The sequence below is a fragment of the Centruroides sculpturatus genome, unplaced genomic scaffold (genome assembly GCF_000671375.1).
Source record: "Centruroides sculpturatus isolate CEXI.00-Female unplaced genomic scaffold, Cexi_2.0 scaffold347, whole genome shotgun sequence".
Lineage (NCBI taxonomy): Eukaryota > Metazoa > Arthropoda > Arachnida > Scorpiones > Buthidae > Centruroides > Centruroides sculpturatus.
Window position 1 is genome coordinate 26,403 of NW_019384871.1, and position 20,578 is coordinate 46,980.

General features: G+C 32.7%; 1 protein-coding gene across 1 annotated transcript in view; it reads left to right on the forward strand.

Moving 5' to 3' along the window:
• The first annotated feature begins 14,738 nt into the window (after positions 1-14,738).
• Positions 14,739-20,578, forward strand: part of LOC111630887 (cAMP-regulated phosphoprotein 21-like) — a 96,419-nt gene continuing 90,579 nt past the window's right edge. The window contains exon 1 of the mRNA XM_023375046.1: positions 14,739-14,829. The gene's annotated coding sequence lies outside the window, so the exon portion shown is untranslated. The remainder of the gene's footprint in view (positions 14,830-20,578) is intronic.

The following is a 20,578-nucleotide window of genomic DNA, read 5'->3' on the forward strand; positions in this document are numbered from 1 at the left end:
AAAAAAAACTAATAGGTAGGTTTAAAATTAATAAATACAAATGTATTCTGACAGTGAATGAGTTAATTATGCTTTATATTTGCAAAATTCCTCAACATTAACACAAAATAAGAAAAAAAGTGAATTTATAAGAAATTTGCGGGATTTCCCGGGATAAGAAAAATTTCCCGGGATATTTCCCGGGTTAAAAAAACAACCGGGATCCCGGGATCCCGGAATCCCGTTTGAGAAACCCTACTTCCGAACAATTTTTATCAATATAATTATCAACATAATTATGTTTAATAATAGTAATAACTATAGATATATTTACCTTCGAAGATTATGAGTCTAAAAACGCTCAACAAAGTAAAAAAAATAGTTAATTTCCAAAATTTCCTTCCCTCGCTTACAGTAGTGAAGCAGTCGCTAGACCACGGCTCGACCACGGATGACGTATATCCGGAATCTGGCAGGAAGTGGCTAAATTGGCTGTATGAGGCAACCTTATATTCTAAGACCTTGGTTCGAACTAAGGTGCTAGATTACCCAGGTATGCTCATACACTTCCGCCATGTGTATAGCCATATTGGTCCTTTTGACGTCATAATCCAAGATGACAGCTTGCTATGTAGCATCGCATAGCATAGAAAATCAACAAAATGCCCTGTTTTTCGGCTCAGAATTGTGCAAACAGTGATGGAAAAGGTTACCAAATGTTTCAATTCTCTGCCGATCAAAACAGAAGAAAGGTTTAGGTCGTTAAAACAAGACGGGATAAGTGGCAACCAACATCGTCTTCATCGTCTTCTGTGATGTAAGCACTTAAATTTAACTTTTTAACAGATTTGGTTTTTCCAATTGAACCCCAGTTTTGCAGATGATATTAAAATGGATATAGATGAAATTCAGAAGATAAGAATATATTTTTTTCACTTTTGAAAATAAACTGTTTATTTGTTAATACACACTAGTATCTGCAAGTATTAATTTGTAATCAAAGATTTGTCAGCCCATGTTAACTCTAAACAGGGCCGGATGCAATAGGTGCGAGGTCCGATTGAATTTTTTTTCGGGGCCCCTCAAACTTTAAATAACAAAATTAATTAATAGTTAATTTACATATTGAAGTATAGATTTTAAATATTTATTTAAAACAAAATCCAAAATCTAATTATAAAAATCAAAAGTCATGAACTATAAGGTAGACAAATTTTTACATTAAAAAAGCTGTACCAAATATAAATACAACTACATTTTATTAAATACTAGCTTACCCGTCGCGCATTGCTGCGATCTCAGAAGAAAGGAAATTCAAGCAAACTCGTTATGATAAAATTCAATTTACATTTTATTATTTTTATTGAAACTTATTATTATTATTCATTTTCATCGGGAAAACATTTCAAAGTGTCGTTTCAATTCTATTTATTTATTGGAGTGTTTGTGGATACACGATATTTTTTGTTTTTCCGTCTGGTGCGTACACGAATAAATCGGAAGGTTTTTCGACGCGTGAGCCGGCCACATACAGTTGTCCATGCGAGAAGCACGGATTCTCCAAATTTAGCCCACACACTCGCTGCGATTGTCAGAAGTGCGATATTCCCCATTTTTATATATATTTTTAAATCCTTTATAATTTTAATTATTTAATTGCTCCTTCCTCTCTTCCTTGGCATGTTGTGAAATTTCTGATAGTTGGATAATAAACCGTTTTATTGTAATTTGTCTTTTTAAATTATTTTGAGTCGATATTAAAATTTGGAAAAGGGGGATCCCTAGATCGGTAAAATAGGCGAATTTCCTTCTACAACTTCGGTTGTTGTTCATGATACAGTTAAGGCTTTAACAAAGTTCGAGCGATTACGTAATTAGCAAAAAAAAGTTGAAATAAAGTGATTAAACAAAAATTATTACAAATATCGTAAATAACAGTTCACAAATGCATATATAGAGATATTTTTTGAAGGGGGAAAAATGGTCATCACAATTTGAAATCGATCTAACACACTGTCCGCGAATGCTCGTGTAAACGCGCGCCATCTATCGTAGGGTAAATGCCAGAAACCTTCGTGGGAGTGTATTAAAAAAATCTTCCCAAAGCTTCATTGCAATCGTACTACGCCACAAACCTTCGCTGGAGTATATTAAACAACTTCCCAAAGTTTCACGGCAATCGGATAAACGGTGTGGTAATGCATGAAGGACACACAGACGCACATACATTCATTTTTATATATGTAGATAAACATACATAGATATGTTTTAGTATTTCTATATTTTTAAATGAATATAACTATAGAAGATTTTTCATTAAAAAAATTTATGACGTGTTGATGAATGAATATAACTGAATTTTATTGAATATAAACCTATAAAGAGATGTTTTATATGTTCCGAAGTTTTTGTTCTGTAAAATCTTTTAAAATAGTATCAAAATCCAGCTGGCTTGCTTCTTGACTCTCAATCGACATGATCGCTAAACTGTTTAATCTATTCTGTAATTTTAAACTATTTTTAAATACAGGTATACCTCGCCTTACGTCGGTAATTGGTTCCAGGAAAACGACTTAAGTCGAAAAACGACGTAAGTCGAATTTACTTGTCTCCGAATCTACTTGTCACTAGGAAAAACCATAAATTATTATTCCCAGATCTGTATTTTATTTATTAATGCATTTTTAATAATATATGGTTAATAAGAATCTATCTTAAGCTTACAAAGAAATAAATTTTAGTTTTTAATAGAGTACAGAAAAAAGTAATGTAAATTTACGAATGCATGTACTGTTCTGTAAATACAGTACATACTTGTAAATGTATATATTTTAATATGATTTTATGTGCTTTAAACGCTTTTCTAGTGATATTACGACTTCAATATTTGTGGCGGACGGACGTAAAGTCGAATAAAATGACTTAAACTTGACTTTTTTTTTCCGTATACTTTTTTGACAAACGACGTATAATCGGGAACGACGTAACTCGAAACGACGTAAGTCGAGGTATACCTGTATATAAATTTTGATGTCCTGCGGGGCCTCTTCAAGCGCGGGGCCCGATTGGCGCAAATCGCTCCAATCGTTTCAAATCCGACCCTGACTCTAAAGATATTTCATAAAACTGGAGAATTATTTATGAAAAGTTTGATATTTTAATGTTTTGAGTAGAATGATATTTTAGTTAAGGCATTTTAATTCCTTATTTTATTATCAATTTAATGTAGATCCATTTCACCAAGGAGCAATTTAAAAATTATAGAGTGGACGGGAAGAGAAAGTTAAGGCCTGATGCTGTCCCGACACTATTTGGAAATAGCAATCAAGATCAAGTATAGGGACAAGTATAAGAACGGAAAATATGGAATGCTACACTTTTGGTTACAAAAATTAAGGAAGAAGCGATATTGAAAATTAATATTGATTGTGAAAACATGTAAAGAGAATTTGCTTATAGTTATGGTGGACTTATTGGAGTCATCTGGAAACAAGAGAATGACGTTATTTTATTCAATGATGATTGGAGTGTTTAATTTTTTGTGATTTACTTCAGTGACTAATAGTGACATACAGTATTTGTGTTCTGACTGTCATGACTTTTTAACTTTTTGTGATTTTTTGGTTGTATACTGTTGAGAGCAGCCTGTTTCTTTTAAGAATTATTTATTTTGTATTACAGTAGAGCGTCGTTTATCCGAATCAATTGGGGACTGGGGTTGTTCGGATAACAGATTATGTACTAAAAAAATACATTAACCTCTCCCGTGTTGAAATTTTTCTCCGTTGCGTGTCGCTTCGCGTTGAATTTTCGTCGATGTTAAGCCTAATATAAACTTTTTAAAATAATAATCGTGGCTATTGTATCGTTAAAAATTATTTCTTTATTTTTTACAAACAAAATAAATATATTAAAAAATATAAAAACAAACAAATTTATACTTTAGAAGTTATCTAGTATCAAAAGAGTTCGATTCAGGATGACACACAGTCCTCAGAAAAACACCACACAAAAGTGACATTGCTGCCAGCTAAAACACATACACAAACATAAAAAATATTGGAGTAGCCCAAGATATAGGCAAAGACTGCAGCGCCACAGCACTAGCGAAAATTTAAATTTGCTGACTGGAATTATTTCGGATAAGTGATGTTTCGAATAACCGACTTTCGGATAAACGACGCTCTACTGTATTTTATGTTTGATGTATTTTTGAATTTGTGGAATTGTTTTGATTTTTTGTAAAAACAAATTGTTTGATGTTAATTTTTAGTGTTTTTGTTATGTCGGGCATGGTCTATTGTATTATACTAATATTGGTTGATTATCGGTTGAAATTTGTATTATTATTAACTAGTTTATGTATCTGGCTTGCTTTCAAACTATTAAACAACAGTATAGAGGTTAAACGTTTAAAGGCGTGTTTGTTAATGAAACTTAAAAATTGTTTCCGTTGATTTTTTCAAACTTAACTTTTAAATAATCTTGTATCTGATGCATGATTTATGCAATGTCCTCATACTAATATACAACACTAGCAGACCCCGCCACGCCTTGTTGTGGCTCAAAATGTATCTATTATAAATGTATAACACTTCCCCCCTGAGAAAAATTTTTCGAAAAATTTCTTTTTAGTGTACATTCTTTTGACGTACCCCATTAAAACGCAATCAAAAACGCAAAAACCCGCATCTAAAATAGTATAATAGAAGCCAAGTTTTTCACAGTAAGCCTTAATCCTGTCCCTCTCCCCCGCGGGGGAATGTCGAAAAATCCCTTCTTTGTGTACATTGTGTTGACGTACCCTATTAAAACGCAATCAAAAACGCAAAAACCCGCATCTAAAATAGTATAATAGAAGTGAAGTTCTTCACAGTAAGCCTTAACCCTGTCCCTCTCCCCCTGGCGGGAATATCGAAAAATCCATTCTTTGTGTACATTCTGTTGACGTACTCTATTAAAACGCAATCAAAAACGAAAAAACCGCATCTAAAATAGTATAATAGAAGTGAAGTTCTTCACAGTAAGCCTTAACCCTGTCCCTCTCCCCCTGGCGGGAATATCGAAAAATCCATTCTTTGTGTACATTCTGTTGACGTACTCTATTAAAACGCAATCAAAAACGAAAAAACCGCATCTAAAATAGTATAATAGAAGTGAAGTTCTTCACAGTAAGCCTTAACCCTGTCCCTCTCCCCCTGGCGGGAATATCGAAAAATCCATTCTTTGTGTACATTCTGTTGACGTACTCTATTAAAACGCAATCAAAAACGAAAAAACCGCATCTAAAATAGTATAATAGAAGTGAAGTTCTTCACAGTAAGCCTTAACCCTGTCCCTCTCCCCCTGGCGGGAATATCGAAAAATCCATTCTTTGTGTACATTCTGTTGACGTACTCTATTAAAACGCAATCAAAAACGAAAAAACCGCATCTAAAATAGTATAATAGAAGTGAAGTTCTTCACAGTAAGCCTTAACCCTGTCCCTCTCCCCCTGGCGGGAATATCGAAAAATCCATTCTTTGTGTACATTCTGTTGACGTACTCTATTAAAACGCAATCAAAAACGAAAAAACCGCATCTAAAATAGTATAATAGAAGTGAAGTTCTTCACAGTAAGCCTTAACCCTGTCCCTCTCCCCCTGGCGGGAATATCGAAAAATCCATTCTTTGTGTACATTCTGTTGACGTACTCTATTAAAACGCAATCAAAAACGAAAAAACCGCATCTAAAATAGTATAATAGAAGTGAAGTTCTTCACAGTAAGCCTTAACCCTGTCCCTCTCCCCCTGGCGGGAATATCGAAAAATCCATTCTTTGTGTACATTCTGTTGACGTACTCTATTAAAACGCAATCAAAAACGCAAAAAACCGCATCTAAAATAGTATAATAGAAGTGAAGTTCTTCACAGTAAGCCTTAACCCTGTCCCTCTCCCCCTGGCGGGAATATCGAAAAATCCATTCTTTGTGTACATTCTGTTGACGTACTCTATTAAAACGCAATCAAAAACGCAAAAAACCGCATCTAAAATAGTATAATAGAAGTGAAGTTCTTCACAGTAAGCCTTAACCCTGTCCCTCTCCCCCTGGCGGGAATATCGAAAAATCCATTCTTTGTGTACATTCTGTTGACGTACTCTATTAAAACGCAATCAAAAACGCAAAAAACCGCATCTAAAATAGTATAATAGAAGTGAAGTTCTTCACAGTAAGCCTTAACCCTGTCCCTCTCCCCCTGGCGGGAATATCGAAAAATCCATTCTTTGTGTACATTCTGTTGACGTACTCTATTAAAACGCAATCAAAAACGCAAAAAACCGCATCTAAAATAGTATAATAGAAGTGAAGTTCTTCACAGTAAGCCTTAACCCTGTCCCTCTCCCCCTGGCGGGAATATCGAAAAATCCATTCTTTGTGTACATTCTGTTGACGTACTCTATTAAAACGCAATCAAAAACGAAAAAACCGCATCTAAAATAGTATAATAGAAGTGAAGTTCTTCACAGTAAGCCTTAACCCTGTCCCTCTCCCCCTGGCGGGAATATCGAAAAATCCATTCTTTGTGTACATTCTGTTGACGTACTCTATTAAAACGCAATCAAAAACGAAAAAACCGCATCTAAAATAGTATAATAGAAGTGAAGTTCTTCACAGTAAGCCTTAACCCTGTCCCTCTCCCCCTGGCGGGAATATCGAAAAATCCATTCTTTGTGTACATTCTGTTGACGTACTCTATTAAAACGCAATCAAAAACGAAAAAACCGCATCTAAAATAGTATAATAGAAGTGAAGTTCTTCACAGTAAGCCTTAACCCTGTCCCTCTCCCCCTGGCGGGAATATCGAAAAATCCATTCTTTGTGTACATTCTGTTGACGTACTCTATTAAAACGCAATCAAAAACGAAAAAACCGCATCTAAAATAGTATAATAGAAGTGAAGTTCTTCACAGTAAGCCTTAACCCTGTCCCTCTCCCCCTGGCGGGAATATCGAAAAATCCATTCTTTGTGTACATTCTGTTGACGTACTCTATTAAAACGCAATCAAAAACGAAAAAACCGCATCTAAAATAGTATAATAGAAGTGAAGTTCTTCACAGTAAGCCTTAACCCTGTCCCTCTCCCCCTGGCGGGAATATCGAAAAATCCATTCTTTGTGTACATTCTGTTGACGTACTCTATTAAAACGCAATCAAAAACGAAAAAACCGCATCTAAAATAGTATAATAGAAGTGAAGTTCTTCACAGTAAGCCTTAACCCTGTCCCTCTCCCCCTGGCGGGAATATCGAAAAATCCATTCTTTGTGTACATTCTGTTGACGTACTCTATTAAAACGCAATCAAAAACGAAAAAACCGCATCTAAAATAGTATAATAGAAGTGAAGTTCTTCACAGTAAGCCTTAACCCTGTCCCTCTCCCCCTGGCGGGAATATCGAAAAATCCATTCTTTGTGTACATTCTGTTGACGTACTCTATTAAAACGCAATCAAAAACGAAAAAACCGCATCTAAAATAGTATAATAGAAGTGAAGTTCTTCACAGTAAGCCTTAACCCTGTCCCTCTCCCCCTGGCGGGAATATCGAAAAATCCATTCTTTGTGTACATTCTGTTGACGTACTCTATTAAAACGCAATCAAAAACGAAAAAACCGCATCTAAAATAGTATAATAGAAGTGAAGTTCTTCACAGTAAGCCTTAACCCTGTCCCTCTCCCCCTGGCGGGAATATCGAAAAATCCATTCTTTGTGTACATTCTGTTGACGTACTCTATTAAAACGCAATCAAAAACGCAAAAAACCGCATCTAAAATAGTATAATAGAAGTGAAGTTCTTCACAGTAAGCCTTAACCCTGTCCCTCTCCCCCTGGCGGGAATATCGAAAAATCCATTCTTTGTGTACATTCTGTTGACGTACTCTATTAAAACGCAATCAAAAACGCAAAAAACCGCATCTAAAATAGTATAATAGAAGTGAAGTTCTTCACAGTAAGCCTTAACCCTGTCCCTCTCCCCCTGGCGGGAATATCGAAAAATCCATTCTTTGTGTACATTCTGTTGACGTACTCTATTAAAACGCAATCAAAAACGCAAAAAACCGCATCTAAAATAGTATAATAGAAGTGAAGTTCTTCACAGTAAGCCTTAACCCTGTCCCTCTCCCCCTGGCGGGAATATCGAAAAATCCATTCTTTGTGTACATTCTGTTGACGTACTCTATTAAAACGCAATCAAAAACGCAAAAAACCGCATCTAAAATAGTATAATAGAAGTGAAGTTCTTCACAGTAAGCCTTAACCCTGTCCCTCTCCCCCTGGCGGGAATATCGAAAAATCCATTCTTTGTGTACATTCTGTTGACGTACTCTATTAAAACGCAATCAAAAACGCAAAAAACCGCATCTAAAATAGTATAATAGAAGTGAAGTTCTTCACAGTAAGCCTTAATCCTGTCCCTCTCCCCCCGGGGGGAATATCGAAAAATCCCTTCTTTGTGTACATTCTGTTGACGTACTCTATTAAAACGCAATCAAAAACGCAAAAAACCGCATCTAAAATAGTATAATAGAAGTGAAGTTCTTCACAGTAAGCCTTAATCCTGTCCCTCTCCCCCCGGGGGGAATATCGAAAAATCCCTTCTTAGTGTACATTCTGTTGACGTACCCTATTAAAACGCAATCAAAAACGCAAAAACCCGCATCTAAAATAGTATAATAGAAGCCAAGTTTTTCACAGTAAGCCTTAATCCTGTCCCTCTCCCCCCAATGGGGTAATTTCGACATGTATTCGACAGCCTATGTCCACCCTGAGGTTCCATTCTAAATATTGGTGAAAGAATTTTTGAAATCGGATGAGTAGTTTTGGAGATTACCTGCTGCATACAAACTAACATACAAACATTACCTCTTTATTATAATAGTATAGATATAATCAACTTTTAAATACTATTTATGCTTGTTTATCACTCCAGGTCTTTGAAGAAAGCAGAAATACAGTAGGCGTAGAAGAAATTAAAACAAACGAACAGTCACAATCAAATATACAATCAAAAAGCCATTTACACCACGGCCATCAGAACTAACAGTTCTAACTTGCAGAAGCAATACTGTAGATAATAGGCTTCATACAGCCATAGAAAATTTACCTAACTCTGATGATGTACGGTACTGTACATCCACCAAGTAATTTGGACCAAACGGATATGCACTGTAGCATGTAACTAAACACTCAAATTGTAACTTAATAACTAATATATTTTTGTTTTCTTTAGATAATTTTATCGACGCAGCAAAAAACAATTTTTACAACTGATGCACATAAAAAGCTACAACAGCGCATATGAGACTAGAGAACAAACCGCAAATGTTGAAACAAAAAAAACTTGAATTTTCAACTTAAATTGTGTCTACTCTTTGATGAAATCAGTTTGTAGTGACTGCCAAGCAGAAATGACAGAAGTTGTAGATGATCTAACTAAAGCAGGACAATATAGCCTTCTTTTGGAATATACATCATATGGGGGTTAATATATCCAAGCATTAAAATATATGTTATTGTAAAGACAGCAGATGCTACCTGTGCAGAAATTCAAATTGAATTATTCCAAGGAAAATATCATCAGACGATGAATTTGTAAATATTGTCCTGAAATACTGCAAGACAACATTACCTTCATGTTGTGAGGTGATGAAAAAAATAATACAGCGTTTTGTTACTGTACGATTATATGAAACAACAAAGAACACTATTACAAAATCCAAAATTAAAATTTACTAGATAAAAAGTGCATCAAAATAAATATTTTCTTTACATCTGATTTTGTTTTTGTTATCTTTTATGTTCTTTTATTCTAACTGATCACAAGAAACACTTAGGGTTAAAAATATAACAACACAAAAATGAAATGATTACAATCACAATATGACAATATAGCTGTATTTAATAAAAAAAATAATAATAAAAACTGAAAGCAAAGACTTTTGAGAGTCGAATTAGAATAGATCCCTGATTCAAATTAATTAATTAAAATTAATTTATTTGTATTTATTATTATTATTATTATTATTGTGTTGGGTTTAGTGGGTAATACTCGGTTTAAACCGGTGGCTGTGTACTATGCCGGACCAGAGTCAAGGCATAGCAACCAAAACTAATTAAATAAGTGTGTCAGTGTCAGTGTCTGTATTCAGGAATTTCCTAACAATATGACATGTATTCAATATAGTGGCCTTCTGTAGTGTGATGTATGTATTTCTACTCAATTGTAATGTTCCCAGGCTTTTGTGTAGTGTGTGTGGTATCACACCTGTACAGGAGAGAACAACAGGTACAATAAGCACCCTATCCATCCTCCACAGATGCCTTATTTCCTGGGCGAGTTCTGTGTACTTGCTAATTTTNTTTTTTTTTTTTGCAAAATTTTCATTTCATTTCTTTTCTGCGCATGTGATACATATGCATATTATATAAATAGAATTTATATTTATACTTCAGAACCATTTTGATGATCTTAAATTTTTCATGTTTTTCTTTTTATTAAAAATTGTTCATAAAGTTGGTCTGCATTTTTCTTGATATTTTTACTCCCCCCTCTCCTCTTCAGACATCCAATGAAATTCAATCACCCTCAAAACCTTTATCATTTTATAAATAATAAAATGAAAAACTAAAATTTAATGAAATAAAACAGATGTCTATTGAAGTTCAACTACCCGTTATCCTACTTGCGATAACCCCCTCCCTCCCCCTTCCAGTGTGGACTTCATTTATGGATAATCCCTTACTGGTACTTATTTATTGAAATTAATTTTAATTAATTTGTGATAATTAAAATTTACATACGCCAAATTTGCCAAGTTACTGTTGCACTTGGTTTTTCCAATTGATCTTGCGTTAATTTTTTTCGCGTGCAATTTTTTTTCGATCTAAATTATACTTGTTTTTAAATTTAGCTGTATTTTGTAACTGTAGTTGCATTAATTTTTGGCAAAGCTTATCATTTCGACCTTGCAAAATCTTAAGATGCAGTTGAATTTATGATTATTTTCGTGTTGCTTCTATTGATCTTCTATGAGAGTCGTCTGCTTTCTAAGAACCAACATGGCGGATGACATACCTGGGTTATCTAGCTCCTTAGTTCGAACCAAGATCCTAGAATATACACGTGCCCTTCACCTTTTTCGACTTCTCGTCTCTCTGTGTGAACTATTTCAACAAGTGCGAACTTTGAACTTTTTTGTTGGCGAACATCGCCACGTATGATTAATTTTACATTACTATTTTTTTATATAGTTACCTTTTTGCTTAGGGTCACGAGTTTCAAGGGATCTCAACAATTTCTACAAAAAAGAAAATTGAGATCAAATTTTGTAATAAATTTTTTTACAAACAAAAAAATATACTTTAAATACTACACAAAATAAAAAGTAGTTAATATGTTTATGTTAATACAGTCGATCCCCCCTATAACACGGGTTTCTATAGTTCGGATTCCTATATGACGGCGAAAAAATTGCGATGGTATCCGTACAAACATGGTAAAAAAAACTCCTATAATTCGGTAAAACGTCATCGGGCAGCCGAACTACTTTCCGCCGTCCAGCGCCACGCTACGGAGAGTTTAGGCGGGTAAATTGAGTTTACTATCGTCTGTACACGTGCGACTAAATATCCAGATGGCACAACGCGTTGATTGGTCAGCTGAATGACATCAACCCACCGAAGTATAGATTATATTTTGTGGTTGTCAGAACCTATCATGACGAAATAAATTATTATTTTTTAGTTGTCGTAATATGGAATGAGTATAAAGTGAAAATACAACTGATTATTTATTTTTTTGAACATTTAACTTCACACTTGATCTTTATGCACCTCTGAACCAAATCATACACAATAGATCATTTTAATAGTGTGATTAGTGTTTTAAATTTACATGCACAGATAGTAAATAACAGAAAATTTATACTTTGTTACAGATATTATTCATAAAAAGTTCGAGAAAGGATGAAATTTATAATTAAGACAAGTCAGAATATTTTTTGAATTTGTCATATGCATTTNGATTCGTACAACATGGAATTCATATAAAACGGAAAAATCAACAGTGTTATAGGGGGGGTCGACTGTATTAAATTGCTAACTAATCTGTATTTTTACTTAGCATATTCTGTTGTAATATATATATAAAACATTAAATACAAGTTTCTGTAAGGTTAAAAATACTGTATTGTCTAATAATGTTAAAAAAAACTTAATTTGCAATTTACATTTGTTGTTTTTGATTATTTTATTGTTATAGTAAATGTACAAAAAAGCTTTACAAAAATACAAAACAGATAAAAGTTACTTCTTGATGTTTAAAAATGTCTCAGCATTAAAATCTTTGATATCACGTAATTTAATGTTAAAATTATTGCAAAATTTTCAATTATTGTCAATACACACAAGAGCTAGTGAAATTATAAATAAGTGCCTTTTATCAAGTTTTAGATGAAATATCTATAACTATTATATAATGTCTGCCCGTACTCACCACAACAACACTAAGTTTAGGCTAATCGATCAACATTACGGATTTTAGTAGGTTGACATCATTCAGCTGACTAATCAGTGTGTTGTGTGATCTGGATATTTAGTCGCACGTGTCTGTACAGTATGTAAATTAGGTACCGTAAGTCTAATACAGCACTAATTTTATATATTTCTTGTGAAAGAAACATTTCTTATTCAACGGCCATAAAAATTATTTATATTAATGATGTCTCTAAAGTTCAACGAAGTTTTCGCAGAAAAATAACTTATCAGAAATCGCGCCCGCCGTTTGGTGCGCTGCTCCGCGACGAAAACAAGCTTAAGCAATGGCGACGTCGAACGGTGCACATTCGGTAAGTAATCCTACAGTTTTTTGTTTATAGCATAGTTTATACGGATTATTCCCAAAAAAATATATACGTATTTTGGAAATGTTGAGTCGAATTAGTCTAGGAATCGATTAATTTTATGGAAGAAAACCTTTCAAACAGTCGTAGTCCGTAAAGTGCATACGTGCCGGGCTGTGATTGGCAAGGACTCGTACAAAATTGATTCATAAAGAACGGAACGTATCTACCGTGTTATAGGGGGGTCGACTGTAATTTTCTTTTTATAATTGATTTCTAAAAATGTGAAGGGTTGGTAAGGAACCTCACACACACACAGAGTTCAGCTTAGGGCCTCGAATTGTTTAAATCCGGCTCTGTATCCCATACAAAATTACTGACATTTTAAACTTTAAGGAAAAATCCTTTAAAATTGACAGCATAATAAGGAAAACTTTTATGCCAATTCTTAACAGTCGAATCCACTCTTTCTGTCAATTATATTTATGAGCTTCTTCGAATTCTAATTTCCGAATAATCACGTGTTTTTCAAGTTGTGGAACAGACGTAAACTTATATTGGGCTCCTGTAAGGCTTTGAAAGTGCAATTTGGAACGCGACAGAAAGCTTTGCTTTTTCTATTAGTATTCATCTTTACTGTTGACAATACACAAGGATGATTCAAAGGACACAGATAAAATAGTTTTGTTTGTAAACACAAGAGGGCGAGCATCCGGTGAAAAACGCGAATAAGTTCCAGATAAAAGTGGATAGACATTTCTTAGGAAAATATACAGTTATGTAAAAATTATTATAAGCCATTCTTAGTTATTCGTGAAAGTTATATATTTGTACTTTTGTATAATAATGCTAAAATATTTTGACCGTCACATGACTGATACAGCTTTATTTTCTCAATTTAATGTACACATGAAAAATTAAGGTATAGAAATTTGTGTGTACATTAAGTATGCAAATATAAAAGCATAAACTTGAAAATTGCTTTTATTTTTAATTTTAAACTTTTTAAAATTTTGTACACTTTTGTCAATTAAAATAAAATAGTTGATATTCATATAACAATTTATTATAAAATTCATATTTAAAAAATTTATAGTTTTCAGTTATATCAGATTTCACCAAATCACAGTGCGAGCCGACCGTGTCCTTGCTTATCCCGATTCTATAAAAATTCGCATCCGGAAGGGCTGCCCACGGAAAATTCCTGGGATTTTCCACCACAAGGATTTAATTCCGGATCCCCAGAGCGGTAGGCAGACATCAACCACTCTCGGCTACTCGACTGTCTATTGCAGGCATGGCCAAAATACGGGCCGCGGGCCGGATGTGGCCCGTGTAATGGATATATGTGGCTCGCGATTAATCTTTCAATATTAGCTACTCAAGTCAATATAGATCGGTGAAAAATTCTAACGCCTAAAAAAAAAAAAAGTCAACAACTAACTGTGCGTTTAGAGTTAACGCTCCATTACAAATGTCTTCAGCACAGCGTAGAATGTTTGATTATACATGATAATGTGAAAAATGTATCTGTAATCTCTATGTACAATTTAGTCTCTACGGGGTGACATCACAATGAGATCTCGTACCACCTCAAAATCTTGCTAGGGTAGCCTCTGGTTCGGGCCGTGAAAAAAGTTTTCGTTGCAATTCGGCCCGGGGGGCAAAAACTGTTGGCCATCCCTGGTCTATTGTGTTAATTTCGTTACTTTGTCCGTCATTACATTATCTCAAAAATAATATTATTATGTCGAATAAGCTATCCGTAATAAATTATTATTACATGCATTAAAAATGAAAATAATAAAGGACGATATAAGATTTTCAACGCCATGTAATATTACTATAATGACGTCAATACCGTTATGACTGATAATTGGATGAATCAGGGTCGTTCCTTCCATCTTGTCTTCGGGTTGATTGGGTTGTGTGGGAGGAGGAGGGAGTTCTTAGTATACTTATTATAAGAGGTAAGAAATATAACTGCACTATTTAATCTTTGTTAAATTGTTATTAAAGGTATATGATTTATTATTATAAGTCTGGAGGTTAAAACATTGTTAATGAACGATCTTCCAAGTGCGAGTCATTTGCGGCCTTCCCTTCCCTGAGTGAAACCGGACGAGCCATAATGCCGGGGTTTAGGACAGAAGGCTTAGTTGTGCTGTGTTCCAATATATTACCTTTTGTCTTAATTTTATAAGGCTCGATGTTTCTCCTACAACGACCCTAAAGCAAATGAATTTAAAAGCTAATTTAATCGTCGATATATACACGTAATCATTGCATACTGTAGCTTTTATTTAGGTTTTACCGTAAGCCTAACAATTGAGTATCTGTAGTAAAGAATGAACGTGATAAAGGAATGCATCATATAATATGTGAATGTGCTTAATGTACACGTGTGTGTACATGTGTATATATAAGTTTGATTTATCCATATGTTAACAAAATAAACAATATTATTTTAGAGATTATTCGGCTTTTTTAATAATTTCATCCGAGTTTATTGTTCGTTTATAAATTTATCCTGTCGTCCTGAGACATTGAATAATAATTTTATTTTTATTTTACGAATATGTCGAAATACAAGATATTTCAAATTAAAATGGATATAAAATCGAAACATAATTCACTATATAATTATAGATTTAAAAATTTATTATATTTTGCTACAGTCTAAATGTTTGTCTAATCTGTTATTTATATGAAAGGAAAATACAACCAGAATTAAAATGAAATGTTTAAAATATCCATATTTATTTATTTTGTAATTTTTAAAATTTTTTAAAAATTAATGTTTCTCGTTACATTAGAAATTATTTTATGTAGAAGATACTTTAAGAATTTTAACTATTTCTGTCAACATAATGTGCTTTTTGAGTTTATAATACTGTAAATAAATGAAGTTAGATAAATTAATCTCATGGTTGTATGAATATCCTACAACCATGAGATTAATTAATTAATGTGTTGATATCTTCAACAATATTCAAAATTTGTTTGGGATAAATTTAAAAGATATTTTCTTTTATAATTTAAGATGGTGAAAGTTTGTGAAAAATATTTATCATTTGAGAATTTGTATTTGGAGTATAATGACAAAAATAAAGATTGTAATGTTTATAATGTGGCAATTTCTAATCAAGCTGCTTTTTATTTTCTATTAAAAATTCATTCTGCATCAAATTATAATGGGATCTTATTATAAATATACCTTTGTAATAATAAACTTTTAAATTTTCCTGATTCAACTTCTGTAGGAACCTCAGAGCAAAATCTTTTAGTTCTAAGAACATATAACAAACTTTAAGTTTAACATTCCTTTTCTATTGGTCCTGGGTTAATAGAATTTTTGAAATTTTCACTTTACTGTCATTTTTTTTATACAACTTCTTTCCCTCTTCACTATTGTTTTCCAACTGGTAAAAATCTGTACCAGAGAAGAGAGTTGTGCTCACAAGCAACTGATGAGTTGCAGGTGTACTAACCTCAACAAGATCCATAAGTTTTCATTGATATACCTGTAAAAATTAATGAATGTTTTTGCCTGTTAATTTTGTTATTTACCTCATTCTTCATTTAGGTGCAAATGTAAGATGGCATCGATGGGTGTCTGGAGGATGAAAAGGTTGTAGGGCACCTGGTCAGTTCCTCCAATATAGATGTAGGAACAATTTTATTCAGAGACGAATTAAATTGACAAATTCAAAATTAAACTACTTTATTTACATAACATAAGTAAAAGTGAACATACATAACACTTGTTTCATAATGTGAACTTCATATTTAGCTATTTAACTCTTTTGATGGTGATTTTTATATTCATTTTTCATCATAACAAACTCAGTTTAACAATTATTTTTGGAGAGTCTCCTCAAAGTTTATAATAGTTTATATACTGGATATTGCACTGTATTGCTTAACAAAAACAAATAGTTCTCTGGATAGCTGGAAAGTTAAAGCTTAAAAGGTATCAGACACTACCCTATTTTATATTTCCTATGCATATTTTTAATCTGTTTATTTTTTAAAATATTTTCAAGCAAATTTTATTTATTGCCAAATGAAATAGTATAATACTAAAATACAGATTATATGCTATAATATACCAACTTTGAAACTGATGAACTGGGATGTATGAAATTTTCTTCTGTATTCTTGCTGAGTGTTTAGAGGAAATCTTTTGGTCTGGTTACAAATAAATAAATAAATGATTTGTACTTGTTGATTCTATTTATTTTGTTGTCATTGCAGAGTAATACATATTAATAATTCTTACTTTATTCCAAATAAAAAAGGATTATTTTGAAGTTACTTGCAGCTGACACTTATTTAGATTGCTATAGCAGGACTAGTTCAAAAATTACATAAAGTGAAACTTCAGACACTGAGTTTAGATGACACAGTCTTGTTATAGTAACAATGCTATTGATGTGTTTATCTTGATTAAGCAGACATTGTCTTCTATGGACAACAAATCAAAATTTTCTACTCTATTTTTCAAAGCCTCTAAAACAAACTCTTTAAATGTGAAATCAGCCAAAATCAGATTAATTCACTCAAGACAAAATCAGCTGATAGAAAAATTGTTTGGTTTTGCTACAAAAATTTCCCTTGTAGCCTAAGAGTATAAACAATTTTGTTTCCAGGTACATAGAAATAAGAAATTTTCAGAGTTTAAAGATAAGGAGACAGTTCATGCTTCCTATGAATATCATTTAAAATGTGCTTATCTACAGCATCATTGTTGTTTCATAGAATATATTTATAACTTTAAAGTTGTCAAATGAAATTTTTCATAGTTCATTTTTAGAGTTCTCTGACACCTTGGCATCAAACATAGTAGATTGATGCCAGCATTTCTCTCTTGCATAATTGAAAGGTGAAAATCAGAAAATAATAACAGAGCATTAACCAAATGACTCATGTTGGAAAAAGAGCAAACATCTTACTTGGATGCATAGCTAGCATAATAATGCTGTATATCTAGCTTTCAGTAGTTGTCAATTGGAGTCTCACTGTTGGCCAAACCTTTTTTAGATCTCTCTAAATTAATTAATTGTTAATTTATGATTATTAAATTCAGTACAGAAGGGCACTTAATGCATCTATCATGCATGAGATAACATTGATTAATTGCATAGAAATAGACCTATAATTTAGGTATTTTTGAATTCTTAGAATATGTATTTTTGAATTCTTAGAATATGTTCTTTACAAAGCAAAGTTATGTGTTGATTATTTTAAAAATTTGCTAGATGTTAGATGAAATGTTATGAAATACACAGTAACTTTTTAACAGATACCTTTCTTAAGTGGACCAAGTTTGATCTTAAAGAGTATATGCTAAACTGAGGTTTTACCCTATTTCCAAATAATACTTTTTCTTGTAATATTTAAAATTTTTGTGAAATTTCATATTTCAGCAGCTACATTCTAACTCAGTGTTTTTCAACCTGTGGGTCGCGACCCCCAAAGGGGTCGCAAAGCCTTACACGGGGGTCGCGGGTAAAAGAAAAAGACAAGTGTTTGTAGGTCCTACACTACATTAAAAAAAACTACAATTTCAGCGAGAATTACGGCCCACCTTAGAAAATGATAGCGAAAAAAGTGTTGAGCTGATCTGCAAAAAGAAATAAAAAGTAGAAACGTAGAAGCTGAAAATTCTGATCCTAAACAAAAAAAAAAGGTCAACATCTTCCTGTGCCGAATGTTATAATTAAAGGAAGTTTCATACTTTGTGTGTTAAGTTATTGTCGATTCTTCTGAAATTTTCACTTTAATCAACAATAATTTGTCTCAACAGAGAGAAAATTAAATACATAGTTTTTAAAATCACTGATATAGTTTTAATATGGCCCTAGGGGGGTCGCCAGAATTTTTTAACTTGTAAAGGGGTCGTGTATTCAAGAAGGTTGAAAAACACTGTTCTAACTGATTTGACTAAAGAGAAACTATACTTTTATTAAAAGAGAGTTTAAATGCTTATATTCTTTTCCAAATTTTAAACATGGTTTCTCTAAATATTCTTATTCTTATTTTTTTTCTGATCTGCACAAGCATAACTTTTTGTTCTGATATGTGTATATGAAATGAATGTAATTTCTTTATATTTATTTGCTGAATTTTTGACAATGGTTAGAATTGGTACAACAACAATTAAAGCTATTGGATATAACAGGCTGACCTAGCTGCCAAATTAAATCTAGGAGCTAGATATGCATAAAACTTTACAAATTAAAAATAGTTTATTTACAACAGAAAAGATATTTTTTAATTTTAAAATTACAAATTAATTAAAATATTTACAGCAGACACAGAACCAACTTCCAGTGCATATAATACAAAAAATGAACACTATACAAATGTTTTCCAACTCCTTTAGAGTTTTTCTTCAGATGTGACTGAACAGTTACCTGATGGAATGTTATTGGAACTAACATCTATTTGTAAAAATTTTTAAAACTAATTCAAATGACCGTTTGAAAATATAACTATAAATTTAATGCTGTGTAAGTGTTAATGCGCATAACAATCATTCTACTAACAACTATGATGCTATGTCTAACAGGGCTGCCAGGCCATTGACAACACCATTTCCTCCTTAAAATTTATACAGGATTTCTTAAAAGTTAGCTTTAAAAATTTCTATTGCTTCCATCATCTAAGATGCTCTGTGTGCAATGTTGTGAGGAAGAGTTTTGCCCATGTGAAGTCTGCAACTATTGAGTAACTGTTCAGTCACACTTGAAGAACTCAGGAGAAGTTTGAAAATGTTTGTACAGTGTTCATTTTTTATATGAGTTATATGCACCGGAAGTTGGTTCTGTCTGTTGTACATATATCCTGGTGTGGAGAGATGTGTATATTAATTACAATATTTAATATTGTGATTAATTGTTTTGTTATTTTCGTTATTAAAGCAATTAAAGTTAAGAACTGTTTCATAAAACTACAAATTTTTAGTCAAAAAATTTTTAAATCCTATTAACTTCCTGTTTCCAATGCACATGCCAACTGTCTTAACTAATTGTTTATTGTTGTCACAGCATACAGTGTGCTGACTATAAGAGTAAGTATAATTTTCAAGTGGGAGTGAACATTGTTGATGTGATGTGTATCAATGTTAGTAAAAAAAAATGTCACTGGTCATTACCACTTTGGCTTGTGTGACATTGGAGAAGCTGGAAGCAGTGTGTGTTGTATTAAATGATGTAATATAATTGTTATTGACTTCAAGAGACCACAACACATTTCATATTATACATTAACTGATATTTTGCATTAACTAAACTCATTAACATGGAAATGACTATTCTTGTCCATAAATCTACTTTGCAGTAACATGGACTTTGCCTAAACTGAAAATGTAATAATGGAGACTGATTGTATAAGTTATCTATATATATAACCCATTCAATGGGTATCCGTCTGTCCTGTAACTGTTTGATAACGGACACTAGAGGCGCCCCTATCGTGTGTCTATTTCAAACATTCAAATTAACAATTTTAATTCTTATTTAAATTAACAATATAAATTTTTATTATTCATTTGGCCAATAAATTATTATTTGGTCAATATAACAATATAAATAATTCAGTATATTTGTAATAGGAATTTATTATTTCAGGGGCTTATATCTCTTGAAGGGTCGCGAGTAGGGGTATGGTTCCTTTGACTTTATTGTTAGTACAGGGGTCTACGGTTTGGGGGGG